The sequence below is a fragment of the Oryctolagus cuniculus genome, chromosome 7 (genome assembly GCF_051225735.1).
Source record: "Oryctolagus cuniculus isolate XC-2025 breed Fujian yellow rabbit chromosome 7, ASM5122573v1, whole genome shotgun sequence".
Classification (NCBI taxonomy): Eukaryota; Metazoa; Chordata; class Mammalia; order Lagomorpha; family Leporidae; genus Oryctolagus; species Oryctolagus cuniculus.
This window is the reverse complement of record NC_142873.1, coordinates 153,592,427-153,613,927: the sequence shown is the minus strand read 5'-3', so window position 1 is coordinate 153,613,927 and position 21,501 is coordinate 153,592,427. Positions and strand designations below refer to the sequence as shown.

At 62.0% G+C, this 21,501-nt stretch overlaps 1 protein-coding gene across 8 annotated transcripts in view; it reads left to right on the top strand.

Annotated features, from left to right (window-relative positions):
- Nucleotides 1–21,501, top strand: part of ARHGEF10L (Rho guanine nucleotide exchange factor 10 like) — a 149,766-nt gene that overhangs the window by 8,253 nt on the left and 120,012 nt on the right. Inside the window, exon 1 of one of the 8 annotated variants that reach the window (XM_089299255.1) lies at nt 7,686–7,881. The exons of 2 other annotated variants lie outside the window; for them this stretch is intronic. The gene's annotated coding sequence lies outside the window, so the exon portion shown is untranslated. Of the gene's footprint in view, nt 1–7,685; nt 7,882–8,663; nt 8,788–21,501 lie in introns of those variants that run through there. 5 more of the 8 variants (XM_089299253.1, XM_089299250.1, XM_051830674.3 and 2 more) reach the window with 5 other exon arrangements.

The following is a 21,501-nucleotide window of genomic DNA, read 5'->3' as shown; positions in this document are numbered from 1 at the left end:
CTCCCTCTCTCTCTGTACCTCTGACTTTCAAATAAATGAATAAATCTGTAAGAAAAAAAAAATGGAGCAGCCGGGACTTGAACCAGGTACTCTGATGTGTGATGTGGGTGCCCCAAGCTGCCAAAAGCCTGCCCCTAAAAACCAAGTGCTAGTGTTGGGGTGACACCAGGCTGTGAGCCTTAGCTGAGGTTTTATTTTCTTTAAAAGATTTATTATTTATTTATTTGAAAGTCAGAATTACAGAGAGGCAGAGGCAGAGAGAGAGAGATTTCTTTATTATTATTATTTATTTATTTATTTGACAGCTAGATTTATAGACAGTGAGAGAGAGACAGAGAGAAAGGTCTTCCTTCCATTGGTTCACTCCCCAAATGGCCGCTATGGCCGGCACTGCACTGATCCGAAGCCAGGAGCCAGGTGCTTCCTCCTGGTCTCCCATGTGGGTGCAGGGCCCAAGCACTTGGTCCATCCTCCACTACCTTCCCGGGCCACAGCAGAGAGCTGGACTGGAAGAGGAGCAACCGGGACTAGAACCTGGTGCCCATATGGGATGCCAGTGCAACAGGCGGCCCAAGGAAATGGGCCATCCTCTACTGCTTTCCCAGGCCATAGCAGAGAGCTGGATCGGAAGTGGAGCAGCCAGCACTCGAACCGGTGCCCATATGGGATGCCGGCACTGCAGGCGGCGGCCATACCCGCTACACCACAGCGCCGGCCCCTCAGCTGAGGTTTTGAGGTCTCCTTTCCTGGAGCAGGCCTCATGATCTGCGGCCTGAGTGGGACTCCGCGCAATCCCAGCTGTCCCCCTGTGTGACCCTGCGCAGTCCCGGACCTCTCTGGGCCCCAGGCGCCTCACTCACAGAGCAGGACAGGGCCGGCGCACAGGGGGCCTCTGCAGATGGCAGCGTTTCGGAGCAGCCCCCGCAGAGGAGCGGGAGTGATGCTAATGGGCCCTGGGGCTGGTCCAACAGCCAGTCTATAAACTCCGGCCGCAGCTTCTGGGCGTGCACGGGAGGGCCACAGCCGGATAAGGGCCCTTTGTTCCTGGTGGGGACAGTTTTACGACTCTTAGAAAGCCTCTTTCATCCGGGAGACCAGCGGCTTACGCAGCCTCCCAGCCTGGGGCGGGGAAGCTGGGGGACAGGGAAGGTTTCCGGGGCTGGTGCCAGGCTGCAGCCACCGCCAGGCCCTCCTGCCGTGACCCAGGCGGCCGTGGGAGCTGAGGCCCCTCCCCCACGCCCCTGTGTCACTGCTGTCTCTGGCTGGCAGCCTTGGTGCCTCCTTCTGCTATGGCCAGGCCCTGCCCCCTTGGAGGCTTCCTGGCTGCTTGGCCAGGCTGGAGGCTCCCACCCTCTTCCCCCCCACCACCCCAGTTGCCAGCGCCACCTCCCTTCCATCATTCTGGCAACTTCTAGAGCAGGCCCCGGGCCCTGCTGGCTGTCAGCTGACCAGCAACTGTCACGCCCGCCCGGGAACCTGGCCCAGTGCTCTGAGCCGGAGCTGGGGCAGAAACCCGAGGCCAGGCAGCCAAGACCTTGTGTCCTTGTCCTTTCTGGTTGCTTGGCAGGGCCCCAAGCTGCCAACTCCAGCCTCCCCTTGGTTCAGCGAGAGTCCCCGCGCATCCACGGAGAAGGCTGAGACGCCTCCCACCCAGGCGTGGGTGAAGCAGGGGCCCCAGGCAGAGGGGCTGGCACCCGGGGCCTGTGAGGTCCAGGCTGATGGGTGGCGTGACCTCTGCCCTCCACCTGTTCTGCGTGGGAGAGGGGTACTGGGGGGGCTAAGGCAGGATGCGGGGAGGCTGGTGCCCCCGGCGGGTCCACTTGTAAAGCGCTCAGGAGCCCCCCTCACCAGGGACAGGACAGGGCACCACCCGAAGAGAAACCAGCGCCCCCTCTTATCATGGGGGCTTTCCAACAATAAAAATCCCCTCGGGACTGTCCAAGTGACAGGGGCAGAAGAGCCACCCTGATGGACACCCGAGGCTGGGGCAGGGTGTCCCTGGCCTCAGTTTCCTTGTTTGTGAAGCCAGGGAAGAGGGACTCACTTCTCACCTTACAGGGCTGCTGGGCATGAGATGAATTAACACAGGGAAGCGTTTGCACAGAGCCTGCGAGTGCCAGGGAGCACTTGCCGTGGTGATTACTATTATTATTTTTTTTATTTTTTATTTTTTATTTTTGACAGGCAGAGTGAACAGTGAGAGAGAGAGACAGAGAGAAAGGTCTTCCTTTGCCGTTGGTTCACCCTCCAATGGCCGCTGCGGCCGGCGCGCTGCGGCCGGCGCACCGCGCTGATCCGATGGCAGGAGCCAGGAGCCAGGTGCTTTTCCTGGTCTCCCATGGGGTGCAGGGTCCAAGCACCTGGGCCTTCCTCCACTGCACTCCCTGGCCACAGCAGAGAGCTGGCCTGGAAGAGGGGCAACCGGGACAGAATCCGGCGCCCCGACCGGGACTAGAACCTGGTGTGCCGGCGCCGCTAGGCGGAGGATTAGCCTAGTGAGCCGCGGCGCCGGCCGATTACTATTATTTTTATGTTTTACTTATTTATTTGCTTATTTGAAAGGCAGAGTTAAAGAGACAGAGGGAGAGGAGGAGAGAGAACGTCCACCCACTGTGTCACTCCCCAGATTCTCACAACAGCTGGAGCTGGGCCAGGCTGGAGCCAGGAGCCAGGAACTCCATCTGCGTCTTCTACATAGGTGGCCCAAGCTCTCGGGCCATCATCTGTTGCCTCACACGTGCGTTAGCAGGGAGCTGGATTGGAAGTGGAGCAGCCGGGACTCGAACCAGGCACGCCAACATGGGGTGTGCACATCCGAGTGGCAGCTTAACTGGCTATGCCACAACACCTGCCCTTTAGTTTTTAAAAACAGTGAATTTGGATAAGATCAAATTTTATTTTTTTATTAAAAAAATTTTTATTTATTATTTGAGAGGCACAGTGACAGAGAGAGGCAGACAATGGTCAGGGAGAACAGGGGCTGGTGCTGGTTCTGTCCACCCAAGGGACGTCCACGCGTTTCTAAGAGATCTGGAGAAGCTCTCAGAACCTCGGCCATTGGCACTTGGAGCCGATTTGGTTTACAAATTATTGGCCCACTTACAGCTTGAAATAGTTATATTTTTAAAAATTAGGAGAAGGGCCAGCGCTGTGGCGAACTAGGTAAAGTTACCGCCTGCAGTGCTGGCATCCCATATGGGCGCCGGTTCAAGTCCTGCCTGCTCCACTTCCGATCCAGCTCTTTCTGTGGCCTGTGAAAGCAGGAGAAGATGGCCCAAGTCCTTGGGCCCCTGCACCCATGTGGGAGACCCGGAAGAAGCTCCTGGTCCAGGCCTGGCTGTTCCAGGCATTAGGGGAGTGAATCAGCAGATGGAAGCTTCTCTCTCTCTCTCTCTCTCTCTTTCTCTCTCTCTCAAATCAATAAATAAAATGTAAACATCCATGCACCCATGAGGTTCAGAGTGGTTCCCCAGGCTTCACGAGGGCAGCCTGGCCCCGTGTCCCCTGTGTACCCAGCCCTGCGTACCCAGCCCTGAGTACCCAGCCCCTGCTCGCCGGTGGTCGCTTCTCGGGAAGCTGACACTCTGTTCCCCAGACAGGGGGCTGTGCGGCCTGGTCTCTCCCTGACGCCAAGGCCCTTAGAATGGGTGCTCAGGGAAGTGAAGCCTCCCCCACCTGGGACCCCAGGACGCCTCGGCCTGGGACCTCGGCTTGCTTCCCCGAAAGGCAGGTCTTGGGGCTGGGAAGAAGCTGGGGGGCTTGGTGCATTGCTCAGTATGGCCTGGTCTCCTTCAAGTGCCTGTTCTCCTGACCAGGACAGGAGTGCCGCAGAGAGAGGGGTGGTAAGACAGCCCCTGCCAGCCTCACTCGTGATGGAGAGGGAGACGTGGCCCAGATACCAGCCGCTCCTGACTGACGGGTGATCCAGGGAAGGATCAGAGAAGGGGGGAGACTGCTCCTGGTGGGCTCCGTTCATGCTGCCCTGCTCTCTGGGCTTGGGGCATCCCTTTTCCCAACCACCCACTTCCTCTTTGATCCACTGTGGGGGTTGGGCTGGCAGAAGGGGGCCCGACCGGGAGGCAGAGGCAGGAGCCTCGGGTTCCCTTCTGGGCTTTGCCACCAGTTTGCTGGGCGGCCTGGGGCAAGTCACTGGGCCTCTCTGGCCGAGGGGAAACCCCACCCCGTCCTCCCTCCCTCCTCCTCCGCGGGTCAGTAGTGGACGCAGGGAGAAGGGAGCGCTGGATCCCCGCTGGGTGTCACGCGCCCACAGGGACTGCACTCACACGGGAAGTCCCGCGAGCGCCAGAACGCTCCGCGAGCCGGTCACTCAGCTGAATGTTCTGGGGCGTGGACGCATTCCCAGAAACGCTTTTTGTTCCTTTTGTGCCTATTGAAACCCAAGCGCGCATCGATTCAGCGAATAGCTGTCTACGCTGGGCCGGGCTCTCTAACAGGCGCTGGGATGCCGCCCTGAGCGAGACGCAGGGTCCGGCCTCCGTGGACTCACTGTCCCTGGGGAGCAGCTGGGGCGAACACACGCTGGCAGCTCGGGCTCACCGAGGAGGCCTGGGAGGGGCTGTCCCCCCCAGCCCAGGCCGGAGCACAAAGGGCAGAGGTCCTTGGGAAGCCGCTGCCTATGTCGGCGCACTTGGCCGTCGTGTCTGGAGGCTGGGTGGTCAGGGGCGTCCCAGGCACAGAGAAGAGCATGGGCAAAGGCCCAGAGGACCACCCGCACGTTCACTTTGGCCGAGGAGCTTGGACTATGAGGCCGGGGAGGTGGGCGGGGCGAGAGGAGTGTGTCAGGACAGCAAGATGGTGGTGAGGACGGGAAGGCAGGAGGACATCACCTGGGCTGCAGTCTGCAGGCTGCAGGCTCATTCTTGTTTATAAATAGTTAATTTTTGTGGGGCCTCCGCTGTGGTGTACTGGGTTATGTCGCCATCTGCAGTGCAGCATCCCATATGGGAGCTGGTTCACGCCCCGGTTGCTCCCCTTCCCATCCAGCTCCCTGCCAATGTGCTTAAGAAAGCAGGAGAAGATGGCCTAAGTGCTTGGGCCCCTGCACCCATGTGGGAGACCCGGATGAAGCTCCGGCTCCTGGCTTTGGATCAGCCCAGCTCCGGCCGTTGCGTTGCGGCCATCTGGGGAGTGAACCAGCGGGTGGAAGACCTCTCTCAGTGTCTCTCTCCCTTTGTAACTCTGCCATTCAGATAAATAACTAAACCTTTTAAAAATAATTAATTTTTTATTTAATTGGAAGACAGAGAGAGAGAGAGAGAGAGGCAGAGACGCAGAGAGAGCGTCCATCTACTGGTTTGCTCTCTGAATGCCTGCAAGAGTCCCAGGCCAGGCTGAAGCCAGGCGCTCAGAACTCAATCCAGATCCCCCTGTGGGGCTGGCAGGGAACCAGATAACTGAGCCGTCATCTGCTGGGGCGTGCATTCGCAGGGCGCAGGGTGCCGGAACGGGAAGCAGCATGTGGCTGTCCAAGCTCCATGTTAACCACTGTGCAGAATAAATGTTCCTATTTGTTCCTGTGTTTGTGTTTTGTGATGTGATTCTTCCTTGTGATGGGAGAGAGCAGAGAGAAAATGAAAACAAACAGCAAACCACTGAGGAGGGGCCTGGACATCGGATGAGGGACACAGGGCCGGGAGGGAGGGGCTGTGTCTGCGGGGGCCACTGCGCCGGGGGCATGGGGGAGCTGCAGAGCGTGGCCGGGGGGAACACGGGCCGGGTGTTACCAGATCTTCATATCTGTTCCCGGAAGCCAGCAATCTGTCTTTCTACGGGAAATTTCCCAATGATTAAAAGTTGGCAACAATTCACAACAACAACACAACTGCTATGGACAAACCCAAGTGCTTCCGCCAGCTCCATGAGTGTTATGAGCTGGTGGGCCGCACCCCTTGCCCCCGAGGGGCTCCACGCATAGCCTCTGGGGTTGAGCGTCCCCTCCCTGCGCTGGGCTCAGTGGGCACAACCCAGCGTCTGGGGCACTCCCCCTGCCCTTAAGCTGGGCTCATAGTTACCATCAAACTGGAGCCCGTTCAAATCAGGATGCCCCAGAACCAACATGTAACGGAGCAGGGAGTGCCACAGAGCTCAGAGGCGTGGAGGCCACCTGGGGGTCCTGGACCCAGGAGGGGGAGGGGGCACTGCCCAGAGAGGGCGGGGGGCAACCCAGGCCGTAGGACCGTGGCAGGTGGCTCCAGTGGGCTCTGGGAGGCCCGGGAATGCAGGCGGGGGGATGTGTCCTGACTCTGGCTGCGACTGACAGCAGGACCCACAAGTCCCGGTTCTGGTCCAAGGCTTCCTGCCATGGACATCAGAAGCATTCGTGCTGCTCTGCTGGCCTTCCAGAAACTTCCCCCTCTGCTGTCAGGGCCACTGTTTTATGCACCTCCGGAGCGGACGCTGCCCCAGGGCAGTGTTTGTCCACTGACGCTCCCTGCGTGCCTGGAACAGTGTCTGGCACACAGCAAGCGCTCACCCTGCTTGCCGTGCACGGGGGCTCCCCAGGCCTGGGCTCAGGACAGCGCTGGGGACTCCGGCCCGGCCAGCTCCCTGGCACTTATGTTCTTGTGCAGAAGATAGACAATAAACAAGCACACTAATCAATGAATAGGATGGTTTCAGAGCGTGGGGCTCGTGCCGGCTCTCTGCACTGTAGTGGCCTGTGTGTGTGTCTTCCTATCCCCGGAGAACCGAGGAGGCAGGGCTGGGGGCTGGCTCTCTCCTTGTTTCCCGGGTAGCCCCTAAGGCGGGTGAACAGGGAGCCATAAGAACGATCAGAGATGAGCTGGCTGCATGGCCTCGGTGAAGACAGCAGAGGAAGATTTCAACCCGGCCCACGCACCTGTGCCCTTCGGCAGCAGCAGGATTCATTCCTAATCAGCCCAGGAGTAATTGCTGATAAGTCTGAGCCAGAGCTGGGGGAGTGTTTAATAACAACAGCCATAATCTTAATTAATGACCTGATAACTGGAATTCAGTGCATCCTATCCGGAGGCCCTCTTTGGAATTCTGGGAGGGAGCTGGCCCACATCCGTGTCTGGCAGCTCCGGGGCTGGGAGGGAGCACCACGGGGATGCTGGGTGAGCTTGAGTTACAGCTGAGCCTTGGTTTGCTCCTCCAGAGAATGGGGCCACGGCACAGGGCTGCTGCTGGTCCCGTGTGGGACGCTCTCAAGGCTGTGGTGGCCAGGGTAGCTGTCCTGGGAGGCCAGGGGCAAAGCGGTGACCCACCCTGCGGGCTCATAGGTGACCCCTGCCTGGGGGGAGGTTATCACAGGTGCGTCTTCCCTTGGAGGGAGCCCCCAGACTGCTGGCAGCCAGGGTGCCTGGGACACCTTTCCACCTGAGGAAGGGGAGGCGAGATGGGGGGGCAAGGGGGAGTCCAGGGAGTGCAGGCCACAGGAGGTCCCTGGCGACCTGAGGACCCCTCCCTGCCCTGCGGGGGGGGGGGTTCTGGGGAGTTGGTGGGCGTGCCGAGCCCCCTCCCCTTGGGCAGGGCTGGCGGCAGCGGTTGGGGGGGAGCCCCGCCCTTCTCGCGGAGGGGGGGAGGGGGGCGCGGCGGCCTCGGAGGCCCCGGCCACCAGGGGTTAAGCGGTGACCTCAGCCCGGGCGCCCCGGGCCCGGCGGGCGGGGGCGGCGCCGTGCGCAGCGGCGGCCCCGGACGCTGGCGGGCGCACTCCCGGCGGCCGCGACCTCGCGCGGGCGGCGCGGCCATTGGCTCGGCGGCGGCGGCGGCGGCGGCGGCGGCGGCGGCCGGCCCGGCCATGGGCGCCCGCGGCGGCCGGGGGAGCGGGAGGCGCGGCGGCCGCCGGGCGCCTTTGTGAAGCGACGCGGACGCGGAGCGCGGCCCGCGGCTGCCAAGCCGGTGAGTGAGCGCGGCCCGGGGGCCCGAGCGGCCCGGAGGCCCCGGGTCCCAGGGCCGAGTCGTCGCCGGCTCCCTGCGTGTCCCCGCGGCGGCGCGATCTTTGTGTGGCCGCCTCTGCAGGCGGGAGCCTCCCCGGCGGTCCCCGGGCGCGTCGCGGCGGCCGTGGGAGGCCCCGAGCCTGCGTGGGTCCCTGCTCCTGCCACTCGAGCGACTGTGTCACGAGTGTGAATGTGTGCCCCCTCCCCCCGGCCTCCGTGGCCCTCGGTGACTCCGGACTGGCCTGTTGTGTGCAGGGACCTCCAGCCGGCTGCGGCCGGGACAGTTTGGGGATCCTCTCCCCACCTCCCCCTGCGCTGACCTTGGTGGGGGTCCCTGGCATTGCACCCAGCCCCGGACGCTCCTGCCCCTCTCCTCTGGGCCAGCCCCTCCTACCCTGGGCCCTTGCCCTGACGGAGGGCTGTGGGAGGAGAGAGCCCAGTGCTGGGTGCTCCCTGGGGCAGGGGTGGGACTTCGGGAGGTTGAAGCCTGCCTGGGGGCGGGGGGAGGCCTCAGAGCCAGCCCTGGCCTGCTGTGGGGGAGTGTGGGCGCTGCTCTTCCTCCCTGGGAGGGTCTGCAGCCTTCCTGTGGTCCCCAGATCCTGGGGGCTCTGCCTCCCTGCCAGCCGGGTGGGGGTGGGGCACACTTCCCACTGGCCTGGCTTTGGATGGAGTGGCTGCCTCCCTTGGGGATCCACCAGGGGAAGCCACGCCCCGCCTGCCCCAAGCCCCATCTGCTGCGGGAGGCTGGGGAGTGGGGGGCAGGTTGTGCCGGCTCATTAACATGCACAGCTCTTCCCTGCAGCCCTGCGGGGGCTGGCCATACTGCTCCCGCCTGTCCATCTGTCCATCCCGCCTTCTGCCCAGCATGGTGAGCCCACGGCATCCAGATCCCGACGCAGGGACCAGAGAGGAGGGCGCAGCTTGGAGAGCGCCAGGCTCCCCGGGACTCGGGGGGAGAGCCCCAGGCTCCCCGGGACTGGGGGGGAGAGCTCCAGGCTCCCCGGGACTGGCGGGGAGAGCCCCGGGCTCCCCGGGACTGGGGGGGAGAGCTCCGGGCTCCCCGGGACTGGCGGGGAGAGCCCCAGGCTCCCCGGGACTGGGGGGGAGAGCTCCGGGCTCCCCGGGATTTGGGGGGGAGAGCGCCAGGCTCCCCGGGACTGGGGGGGGAGCTCCAGGCTCCCCGGGACTGGGGGGAGAGCTCCAGGCTCCCCGGGACTGGGGGGAGAGCTCCAGGCTCCCCGGGACTGGGGGGGGAGCTCCAGGCTCCCCGGGACTGGGGGGGGGGGAGCTCCAGGCTCCCCGGGACTGGGGGGGAGCTCCGGGCTCCCCGGGACTAGGGGGAGAGCTCCAGGCTCCCCGGGACTGGGGGGGGAGCTCCGGGCTCCCCGGGACTAGGGGGAGAGCTCCAGGCTCCCCGGGACTGGGGGGGAGAGCGCCAGGCTCCCCGGGACTGGGGGGGGGAGAGCGCCAGGCTCCCCGGTGCAGCGCCGGGTCCTGGTGCCCCACTCTGCCTCTCGCACTGCTCCCTCACAGCTGCTTTGAGGTCCCCCTCCTCCCCCCGGCCACAGAGCCACGGCCCTGGCTGTTATCTGTCCGGAAAGTGGGCGTCCTTACCTCTTCTGGGTCTCCCCGGGGGCCACTTCCTCTCCACTGAGCCGGGTCAGCTCCCAGTGGCCTTGGAGCCCTGGCCCTGAAGCTTTTGAGAGCAGGGTCCTGTCTGCCCTGACCACCAGCCTAGGACAGTGCCCGGCATGCAGCAGGTGTGCAGTAAACAGTTGCCGAGGGCGCGAGTGGCCAGGGACTGGTGCTTCCTAGATTCTGTGTTTGCAAGTTCTAACGTTGGAGGAGTCTGGGTCAGGGGAAGCCGGAGAAATCCTTGGGCCTCAAGTTCAAGTTTGTCTAAGGAAAGGCTACTGTTAATGGGCAAGCTAGGAAGTCAGTTCCCACACACGTCTCGTAGCTGCTGGGGGCTGAGTGCAGTGGAAAGAATAGAACCTTCTGAGGTGGATTTTGCAAAGACAAAGTGGGCGATGTATAAGGTAGGAGACAATAATTTAGATTTCCATGGCTTGCATGTGTGCTGTGTGGACAACACCGATGCCCAGGCAGGGGGGATGGGTCCCTGCCCATTCTACAGATGAGGAAAATGCGTGTGAGCCAGCGAGGGAGGGAGGTCTAGGCCGGGTCTCGCCGGCTGTGCCGTGTGCCCATCCTGGCTCCGGGTGTGGATGGAGACGCCGTCCCTGCCCTCTAGGGGCTGAAGTCCAGGGGCAGGAATCACCCCTGGAAGCCGTGGCGTGTGCCGGCCTTCTCTTCCCGTCCCCGTGCTGCTCGGGCCCAGCTCAGCCCTAGCCTGTGCCGTGTGTCCAGGGAGTTCCTTCCCGTAGGGGGCCCGTCTGACCCGGTCCCCAGGAGTGGCCGTGCTCGCAGAGTCCACACTGGGGCCTCGGTGTAAGAGCTGGCTGTTACAGAGGGCTGTGGTAAACAGGAGTGTGCAGGGTCTAGTGTGAACGTGGGGCGCAGAGCAGGACAGGCATAGCGCGTGCAAAGGCCCAGGGGTGGGAGTGTTGGTCGTTCCAGCGGCTCAGAGGTCTGGTGAATCAGAGGCCTGTGGGGCTTGTGGCGAAGCGGGGCCTGCACTGAGCCTCCCTGATCCAGAGGGGCGGCACCACCCCCCTGAGGATCACCCCTTCCTGCAAATCCTTGTTTAAAAAATTACTAGTTTGCTCCTTTGTTTGAAAGAGAGAGAAAGGGGCAGCAGTCGGCACAGCTGTTGTCACTTCTTCCTGCATCAGCCTCCGGATCGAGTCCTGGCTGCTCCACTCCTGAGCCACTTCCCTGCTAACGCTCACCCTGGGAGGCAGCTGGTGGGGCTTCGAGTCCTTGGGACCTGCCATCTGCATGGAAGCCCAGATAGAACGCCTGGCTTCGGGGTTGACCCAGACCTGGCCGTTGTGGTCATTTGGGGAGTGAACCAGTAGATGGAAGATCTTTCCATCTGTCTCTGCTTTTCAAATAAAAATGAAAATAAACTGGGGCCGGCATTGTGGCGTAGCCTATGGAGGCATTGAAAGGCAGAGTTGCAGAGAGGCAGAGGCAGGGAGGGAGAGAGAGAGAGGTCTTCCATCCGCTGGTTCACTCCCCAGATGGCTGCAACGGCTGGTACTGGGCCAGACCCCAGCCAGGTGCTTCCTCTGGGTCTCCCACGTGCGTGCAGGGGCCCAGGCACTTGGGCCATCTTCCACTGCTTTCCCAGGCCATTAGCAGGGAGCTGGATTGGAAGTGGAGCAGCTGGGACACGAACTGGTGCCCGTGTGGGATGGTGCTGCCTTACTCACTGCACCACCACGCCGGCCCTGGCTTCTTATTCCTCAAAGCCCTGCACCTGGGCCTGCTGGCGGCTCAAGGAGGCTGAGTGTTTCAACAGCAGGCCCAGCCGAACCTAACAGGGAAGGAGGTCTCCTGGCCCCGCTCCCGCCCCAACGGCACCAGGAAAGCTAAGGACGACGTCACCTCTGCCGTCACCTCTCCCCTTGCTTGGGTCACTGTGAGCTTATGTGTTTAAAGGACAGCTCGTGCTGGCTTCGCACCTCAAGGTGCCAGACTTTTCCCTGAATCCATCCAGTTGTTTATATATTGTTAAAGATTTTATTTATTTATTTGAGAGGCAGAGTTAGAGAGAGAGGGAGAGACAGAGAGGGAGCTCTTCCATCTGCTGGTTCACTCCCCAAATGACCACAACGGCCGGAGCTGTCTCCATCCGAAGCCAGGAGCTTCTTCCGGGTCTCCCACACAGGTGCAGGGGCCCAAGTACTTGGGCCATCTCTGCTTTCCCAGGCCACAGCAGAGAGTTGGATTGGAAGAGGAGCAGCTGAGACTCGAACCGGCGCCCTTATGGGATGCTGGCGCCATAGGCGGAGGCTCAGCCTACTGCGCCGCGGCGTCGGCCTGGATCTGCCCCTTTAGTTTCCATGTCCATCCTGCAGGCTGGTGCGCTGGCCCCGTCCCACGGCCAAGGATGCTGGGTTTCAGCGGTGTTGCCACAGTGGGTGCACTTGGCAGGGTTCTGGCCAGGTGGACCCGAGGTCTTTCTGCCATCCTGTGCACCCTCCTTCATCCCATTTTCCTTTTCCCTCTGCGGAGGGCGGCAGGGAGCAGCGGCCGGGTGTCCGGGTGTCCGGGATCTCCACTCCACACGCCTGGCTGCTCTTAGTTTGAAGTTAATGTGCACGTTTCCACCCAGTGTCGGCGAGGCCCAGTCTGACCATAGCTGGGTAGAGGGTCAGGGCTGAGGACAGAGCCCCTGCTGCCCAGAGGGGGGGCCCCAGGCCTGGCGTCAGGGCTGAGGACAGAGCCCCTGGTGCCCAGAGGGGGGGCCCCAGGCCTGGTGTCAGGGCTGAGGACAGAGCCCCTGGTGCCCAGAGGGGGCCCCCCCAAGCCCTGGCATCAGGGCTGAGCCAGTCAGAGTGGCTCTGTGTCCACACTGCAGCTGCTGCGCGTGGTTACCTCCCTTTGTCCCTCCGAGGCTGGGCCCTGGGTGCGGGGTCTCGCCAGCCCAGGGTCCTGGAGCAACAGGGGCCCCTCAGTCTGTGTGCTTGGAGCCCTGTCTCTCAAGCCTGCGTCCTGGGGGCAGTGCCAGCCCTCCCAGGGCCTCCCCCAAGCTGTGCATATGCACTGTGGCAAACATGGAGGGGCAGTTGGCTGCTTGGCCCACGTGTGGTTTGTGGTTTGTGCCCCCTGCCCCCTGCTCTGGGGTTCATCTTCCTACTGGCCTGTCGGGGGAGGGGTGGTCTTGGGCTGGGCTCCCCTGCCCCACCTCCGTGGAGGGCAGTGCGGGTGGCCTGCATTGGCGCCTGCCCATGGCGGCACGCTGGGTCCAAGGTGAGGTGGCCTCGCTGGGTCCGGCTGCCCTTCTCCTGGAGAGCCCGGCCTGAGTGTTTCGCCCTCTGTGCAAGTCCCCTTCCAGGTGATGTGTGCGACCCTGCGCCCCAGCCACTGGCGTCCCCGGCAGGAGCCGGCCTTGCTGTTTGAAGTGGGCTTTGGAGCTGAGGGCCCTTGATTCAATTTCCCTAGGAAAACATGGTTACACGAAGCAGGGGACCGGGCGGCTTCTAGAAATGGAAGAAAAATATTCCCGGACCCAGGTGTTCCCCAGGACCTGGGGTCGCTTTCCCAGCAGGGGTTTCTCTTACCTGAATTGTCCGTGTGGTGTGCGGCTATGGGAGGAGCTGCAGGGGCCGGCGCCGTGGCTCACGTGGTTAATCCTCCGCCTGCGGCATTGGCATCCCACATGGGCGCCGGGTTCTAGTCCCGGCTGCTCCTCTTCCAGTCCAGCTCTCTGCTGTGGCCCGGGAGGGCAGTGGAGGATGGCCCAGGTCCTTGGGCCCTGCACCCCATGGGAGACCAGGACGGGGCACCTGGCTCCTGGCTTCGGATTGGTAGCGGCCATTTGGAGAGTGAACCAACGGAAGGAAGACCTTTCTCTCTGTCTCTCTTTCAATGTCTATAACTCTACCTGACAAATAAAAAAAAAAAAAAAAAAAGCAGCAGCCGTGGTAACCAGCTTCGTCGCCCCACCCGGAGACGGCACCCTGCACCCCGGGGTGTGTGTCGCGTGCTTCTTCCTTCACTGCTTTGCCCGCCTGGTGGTGCACAGAGGGCCCCCCCCCTTGCCCCACGTGTGTCTCAGTTTCCTCGTCTGTGGATTGGGAATAATCCCAGCAGCTGTGTCACGGAGCCTGGGGACCTAATGAGAAAGTGTAAGGACGGGACGGTGCTTGAAACACTGCTTCGGGGCCGGCGTTGTGGCTCAGCGGGCAAAGCCGCCTCCTGCAGTGCCGGCATCCCATACGGGCACCAGTTCTAGTCCCAGCTGCTCCACTTCCGATCCAGCGCTCTGCTGTGGCCTGGGAAAGCAGTGGAATATGGCCCAGGTCCTTGGGCCCCTGGGAGACCTGGAAGAAGCTCCTGGCTTCAGATCAGCTCAGCTCTGGCCATTGTGGCCATTTGTAGAGTGAATCAGCGGATGGAAGACCTCTCTCTCTGTCTCTTCCTCTGTCTGTAACTCTACCTCTCAAATAGGTAAATAAAATCTTAAAAAAAAAAAAAAACAACAAACACTAGTGAAAGGCCACTAAAATTTATTAAGAAAACAATGAGAAACACCCAGCAGCCTCCTTGGCAGACTCTGGCTGTTTTGGGCATTTGGGGAGTGAACCAGCGGATGGAAGACCTCTCTCTCTCTCTCTTTCTCTCTCTCTCGCGCCTGACTCCCTCTCTCCTTTCAAATACAATGAGGCTAAATACAACATTGTTTAGAAAGTGTGAGGTTGTCACCTGAGCTGAGCGACATTGGCTGTCCTGTGGAGCAGGAAAGTGCTTTGGGTTTTGTGTTGGGGTCTGTGGATTTACCGAGGACTCACGGGTGATAGGAGAAGAGGCCTGGGGTGGGCGCTGTGGCGCAGCGGGTTAACGCACAGGCCTGAAGCGCCAAAAGGGCACCGATTCGAGTCCCGGCTGCTCCACTTCCGATCCAGCACTCTGCTGTGGCCTGGGAAAGCAGTGGAAGATGGCCCAAGTCCTTGGGCCCCTGCACCCACGTGGGAGACCCAGAGGAAGCTCCTGGCTTCGGATCGGCACAACTGTGGCTGATGTGGCCAGTTGGGGAGTGAACCTGTGGATGGAAGACATTTCTCTCTGTGTAACTCTGACTTTCAAATAAATTAAAAAAATCTTTAAAAAAAGGAGCAGAGGCCCCCCCACTCTGTTAGCTGTTAACATTGTTTATGGCATTGGAGCTTCACAGAAAATGACTGGAAACCCAGAGGCCTGGCGGGGGGTGGGAGTGCGGGGGTGGGGCACATACTTTTTTTTTTTTTTAAGATTTATTAACTATGGCTGCATTATGTTCTTGGGTTTTGCTTATTTTGTTGGTTTTGTTTGTGGTAGATTTGCCCTTTTGTTTATTTATTTTTAAAGATTAATGTTTTGAGAGGCCAAGTTACAGAGGGAGAGACAGAGAGGTCCTCCATCTGCTGGTTCACTTGCCAAATGGCCGCAACAGCTGGAGCTGAGCCGATCCGGAGCCAGGAGCCAGGAGCCAGGAGCTTCTTTCGGGTCTCCCACGTGGGTGCAGGGGCCCAAGGACTTGGGCCATCTTCCACTGCTTTCCCAGACCACAGCAGAGAGCTGGATCGGAAGTGGAACAGCCGGGACTAGAACCCCCGCCCATGTGGGATGCTGGCACTGCAGGCGGTGGCTACGCCACAGCACCGGGCCCCTCTCACATACACTTTAACAAAGGTGATCGGTTGTGAAGCAGTTCAAGGAACGAGGTGTGCTCTGGCACGGCTGGGAAGGTGCCGCTCGGGTGCAGCTTCCCGTGGCAGGTGCCTGCGTGAGTCCCGGCCGCCGGGGAGCAGTGGGTGGTGGCTCAGATGGCTGGGTCTGGGATGGAGCTCCTGGCTCCTGGCTTCAATCTGGCCTGGCCCTGGCTTTTGCAGGCATCTGGGGAGTGAACCAGGGGATGGGAGATTCTCTCTCTCTCTCTTTTAAGATTTATTTTATTTATTTGAAAGACAGAGTTAGAGACAGAGAGAGAGAGGTCGTCCATCTGCTGGTTCACTCCTCAGATGGCTGTAACGGCTGGAGTTGCACCGATCCGAAGGCAGGAGCCAGGTGCTTCTCCTGGTCTCCCATGGGGTGCAGGGCCCAAGCACTTGGGCCATCCTCCACTGCACTCGCGGGCCACAGCAGAGAGCTGGCCTGGAAGAGGGGCAACGGGGACAGGATCCGGCGCCCTGACCGGGACTAGAACCCGGTGTGCCGGCGCCGCAAGGCGGAGGATTAGCCTAGTGAGCCGCGGCGCCGGCCCAGGCCAGGGCTTTAATCAGCTGGGCCACAGCGCCGGCCCCTCTCTCTGCCTTTCAAATAAATAAGTTAAAAAAAGAAAAATAAACAAAACAGAAAACAAGAGGTCAGGGGTCTGGGCTCCGGCGGCCAGGGGGGTGTGTGCTACGTGAGCGCTGTTTGGGGTTTGCTTCTGCTGTGTGGGCAGAGTTTGTTCCTCTTCCTGGGGGTGAGAGAGGACACCTTTGCCAGGGAAGTTTATGTCACCTTCAGAAGGGACTTTTTTTTTTTTTACAAAAAGGGTTTATTTATGTATGTGACTGGCATGGTGGCTGGGGTGGAGGAGAGAGAGCTTCGCCTTCTGTCTGGTTTACTCTCCGAATGGCTGCAGCTCCTGGGGGGCTCGGCCGGGCCAGACCGGGAGCCTGGAACTCTGTCCTGGTCCCCACGTGGTGGCAGGGGCCCAGGCACTCGCGCCACCTTCTGCCGCTTTCCCAGGTGCATCAGGGAGCTGGTTGGAAGCGAAGCAGCCGGGACTGGAACGCCAGCACTCTGCTGGGGGGCGCCGGCATCGCAGGCGGCTGAACCCGCTGTGCCCCCACGCTGGCTCCTAGAAGGGACCTAAGTGTCCTAAGAGGGACATTTTACGCCTTGCTTGCGGCAGAAAGGGCAGGCGAGAATTCCTCCTGCATCTGCTGCATCACAGGTGCCTGCAGCTCACCGCTGTCCTAGGCCAGGGTGGCCTGTGCCGGGTGGCCTGTGCCGGGGTGACCTGTGCCGGGGTGGCCTGTGCCAGGGTGGCGTGTGCCGGGGCGGCCTGTGCTGGGTGGCCTGTGCCGGGGTGACCTGTGCCGGGGTGGCCTGTGCCGGGGCGGCGTGTGCCAGGGTGGCCTGTGCCGGGTGGCCTGTGCCGGGGCGGCCTGTGCCGGGTGGCCTGTGCCGGGGCGGCCTGTGCCTGGGCGGCCTGTGCCCGGTGGCCTGTGCCGGGGCGGCCTGTGCCGGGGTGACCTGTGCCAGGGTGACCTGTGCCGGGGTGGCGTGTGCCTGGGTGGCGTGTGCCGGGGTGGCGTGTTCCGGGGTGACCTGTGCCGGGGTGGTGTGTGCCGGGGTGTCCTGTGCTGGGGTAGTGTGTGCCAGGGTGGCGTGTGTCGGGGTGTCCTGTGCCGGGGTGTCCTGTGCCAGGGTGGCATGTGCTGGGGTGTCCTGTGCCGGGGTGGCGTGTTCCGGGGTGACCTGTGCCAGGGTGGTGTTTTCTGGGGTGTCCTGTGCCGGGGTGTCCTGTGCCAGGGTGGCGTGTGCTGGGGTGGCCTGTACCGGGGTGACCTGTGCCGGGGTGGCGTGTGCCGGGGTGGCGTGTTCCGGGGTGACCTGTGCCGGGGTGGTGTTTTCTGGGGTGTCCTGTGCCAGGGTGGCGTGTGCCGGGGTGGCCTGTACTGGGGTGACCTGTGCCGGGGTGGCCTGTGCCTGGGTGGCGTGCGCCGGGGTGGCGTGTTCCGGGGTGACCTGTGCCGGGGTGGTGTGTGCTGGGGTGTCCTGTTCCGGGGTGGCCTGTGCCGGGGTGGCGTGTGCCGGGGTGGCCTGTGCCAGGGTGGCGTGTGCCGGGTGATGTATGCCGGGGTGGCGTTTTCTCATCTGGGTGGCCTCGCCCTCTGGACGGTCTCTGGTGGCACCTGCCTGGGTCAGTTTTCTGCTACCGTACCTGAGGCTGGGAACTGCATAAGGAGGGGTTTATGTGGCCCCCAGTTCTGGAGGTTCAGGGCATGGCTCCTGCCTCAGTTTCCCCTGGTGCAGGCCTCATTGTGGGTGGCATCACAGTGGCAGGAGTATACGCACGAGGGAGAGGTCAGATGGCCAGAGAGGGAGCCACAGGGGGACTGCCTGATGTGGGGGCGGCCGGGCTGGGTGAGGCCTGAGAGACCAGGAGGGGCCGCCCCTGCATGGGTCTGGGGGAGCGGGGCCTGTGATGAAGACCCTGCTTGGGCTGCGCGTCCCGGGTCAGGAGCCCCAGCTCTGCTCCCGCTGCCGGCCTCCTGCGCCCGCACACCCCGGGAAGCAGCAGGTTGGGTTCCTGCCACCCACGAGAGACCCCAGGTGGACTTCCTGGCTTCTGGCTTCAGCCTGGCCCAGCGCTCGCCACAGTCGTGGGCATGTGGGGAGTGAACCAGTGGATGGAAGAGCTCTTTCTGTCTGTCTTTGTTTTTCAAATAAATGGAAGCAAAAAAAAAAAAAAAAAAAAAAGGAAAAGAAAAGAAAAAGAAAAAAGAAAAGCCTTCCAAGGGAGAAGTGATCCCGGCTGTAGGCGTGCAGCAGGTGCAGGGCCCTGAGCTGGTGAACTTGACCTGTGTGGGTGGCAGAGCCGGGGGCGGGGATTGGTGCTGGGCGGCCGCGTTTCCTTTCCGTCTCACTCAAATGCCGTCACTAGTGAGATCCAATCCAGGGTCCCACCTCCGGGGAACTTCGTCAGAGGCTGTGTGCCTCTGCGGGTCGGGAGGGGGGCCCAGGTGAGTGAGGCGAGGGCTTGCCCTGGGAGAGCCGGCTCCCGGGACGCCTGGGCACTGCCCCGCTGGGTGCAGACCGGGCCGCACGAGCGCGCCTGCGTCGCTGCTCTGTGTTTGCCGGCCTCCCGTCTCCGGGTCTCTGCAGAGGCCAGGCAGTGCCGTGCTCTGTTACCCTTGAAGAAGGCCTTCCTCCTGTGGGGCGGGGGCTGGCTGTGGGGGCCCGGGTGGAGCCCCTGGGGACCGGGGGAAAGGCCAGGGTGGTCCGCAGGTGTTGGATTTGGGGTCCCTGTTAGGGATAGAATCCACTGGATTCGCTGGTGGCTCGTTCCCAGAGGGACAGAGGACTACAGTGCGACTTCTAGAATCTTCTGAGTTCCTGAGTGGGTGGTCGTGTCGTGAAGTGGGACAGAGGGCGGGGAACATGGCGTTTCGGAGACACCCAGGATTGGGTTTGGGGCAGGTTGGAGTGGAGAGGCCGGTCAGGAGTCCCAGGGTCAGCAAACCCCCGGGTGGAGGTGCACACGTGGCCATTCTGATGGGCCGGGTGGGAGTCATGCAGAGGACAGAGTGCGTTGCCAGGGAGGAGGGGCCCGCAGAGGGGCCTGGGGGCTGGGGGAGGCAGCGTGGGAGGACTCCCTCTGTCTGCAGGCCCTGGAGCAAGCCCTCTGGGAGGATCCACTCCCAGGGCCCTAGTGCTGAGTCTGTGCAATGCGGGGCTACCATCAGAGGGCAGGGGCCCTGGGAGGTGGGCTGACAGCCCAGCCCGCACGCACACAGCAGTCGGCTGGCCCAGGACATCTCTGTGTCGCAGAGGCGGCACCAGAATGTGCGGCGGGGGGATTCTCTCTCCACTGTCTGTCCTGGCACTCCCTCCTTCTAGCACCTGCTGGGCTCCGGGCACGGGCAGGGGGCTGCAGGTATGGAGTGAGTCCCGCGTGGCTCTCCCCAGGCTCGAGGGGAGGCGCTGACGGATGGGAGGGGCCCGGGGAAGGGGGCTGTCTGCGCCAAGCAGCGCACAGGTTGGGTCAGGGAGAGGGAGATCTCTGGGCAGGTGCACAGGCTGAGTGAGCGGCAGGGCGCTGCCGTGTCGGGGATGAGCAGTGGGGGTGCCCTGGGGGGCTCTGTGCGTCTCACCAGGAGCCTGCATTGTGTCTTGAGGGCCACGGGTGGGTGATCAAGTGTTCAAGTCTGGGAGTGGCTCCATCAGAACTAACTTCCTTCTTCTCTCTCTCTCTCTCTTTCTACATTTACTTATTCATTTGAGAGAAAGAGTTACAGAGAGTGAGAGAGAGGTCTGCCATCCGTAGTTCACTCCCCAAATGGCTGCAATGGTCAGGGCTGCGCTGAACTGGAGCCAGGAGCCAGGAGCTTCTTCCCGGTCTCGCACGCGGGTGCAGGGCCCAAGCACTTGGGCCATCTTCCACTGCTTTCCCAGGCCACAGCAGAGAGCCGGATCGGAAGTGGAGCAGCCGGGACTCGAACTGGTGCCCACATGGATGCCGGTGCTGCAAGTGTGCAAGTGGGGGCTTAACTTACTCTGCCAGAGTGCCGGCCCCTCTGCCAGAACTTTCTGTCCTGGGTGGAGACGGGGTTGGAAGGGATGGCCGGCGCCAGGCTCTCCGTCTATGACTGTTCACAGGCTCTCGGGTTCCCAGGTCATTCCCTGAACCCTGCTGCTTTCTTGATGCTACCAAAACTGCTTATTTATTTTTTTTTTTTTCAACAGGGTTCCTTTTTAAAAAATATTTATTTGAAAGGCAGGATTACAGAGGGAGTGGGAGAGACAGAGGGATCTTCCATCTGCTGGGTCACTCCCCAAATGGCCGCAATGACCAGGGCTGGGCCTGGCAGAAGCCAGGAGCCCAGAACTCCATCTGGGTCTCTCATGTGGGTTCAGAGGACTTGGGCCATCGTCCACTGCTTTCCCAGGCCGTTAGCAGGGAGCTGGACCGGAAGTGGAGCAGCCGGGACACGAGCCAGCACCCGAATGGGCCACAGGCGCTGCAGGTGGTGGCCTCACCTGCTACCCACGGCCCAGCGCTACCTCCCCGTCCCCCAGGGCTTCTGATACTCAGAGAGGTGAGGCAGCTTGCCCGAGGTCACACAGCCTCAGCGGTGAGCAGGCTGGGGCTGATGTCTACGTGGGGCCACCGGAGTCTCGGGGTGAGGGAGGTGGCTCCCGGGCCCCAGTGAGGGTCACTGCCCGCAGACCCCCTTGTGGGCTGTTGCAGTCAGGAGGAAGGGCCGGGGGCCCTGGGTGGGAGGAGCGGGGTGGGACCTCCGCGCAGCCCTGTGATTTGTCGAGCAGTTTTCCTGGGCTTCTGCTTCCTCCCCAGCGAGTGCCCGGAAAACTCCGGGGGGCCGGTGGGGGTGAAAGATTGCTTATTTGAAAGGCAGAGTTCCATCTAGAGAGGGAGAGACACAGAGGGAGAGAGAGAGAGAGAGAGAGGTCTTCCACCCACTGGTTCACCCCCCAGATGGCCCCAGCGGCCAGAGCTGGGCCGATCCGAAGCCAGGGCCTGGAGCGTCTCCCGGGTCCTCTGGGACACTCGTGTGTGGCAGGGGCCCAAGCACTTGGACTTGCGCTGCTTTCCAGGTGCGTGAGCGGGCGCCACGGGATGCCAGCGTTGCAGGCAGCGGCGTTCCCCGTGTTGCCACAGGGCCCGTCCTGGGCAGCTGTGTTTCTATGGATGCCAGCAGAGGCCTCGCTATGGGGCTGGGAGGAACGGGGGGCGGGGGCGAACCTGCCCTCTCTGAGCTCTGTCCCTGCAGGCAGGCGGGGTCTCGCCTCTCTGGGGTCTCAAGTGCCTCTTCTGCGGAGGTGATATTAAACGCGACCCCCAGGGCTGAGATCAGAGCCGGTGTTTGCTGAGGGACACCGCCTGGTGTCAGTCCTTTGTGGCAGTCTTAGGAAATACGCATGGCTTCTGTCTTCAGTTTACGGACAAGGTCACCCAGGAACAGAGAGGCTGAGTAATTTGTCTGAAGTCACACAGCTGGTGATGGGCAGAATCTGACCCTGGAGCACCACCCCCCCAGCCCCGCTGTTGGTCCCTGGCAAACTGGGTAGGGCCGAGCACGAGTCCCTGTTCCGGCAAGTTAGCGGACAGGTCCTGTGGGGTCCCAGCACCCTCCTTCCCCGCTTTGGGCCCCCCCCCCAGCATGGCCCAACCCCTTCAGCATTATCCCAGAGCTGCGGAGCTGCAGTGGGCCCACGCCCCTTGCTCCTCACGTCA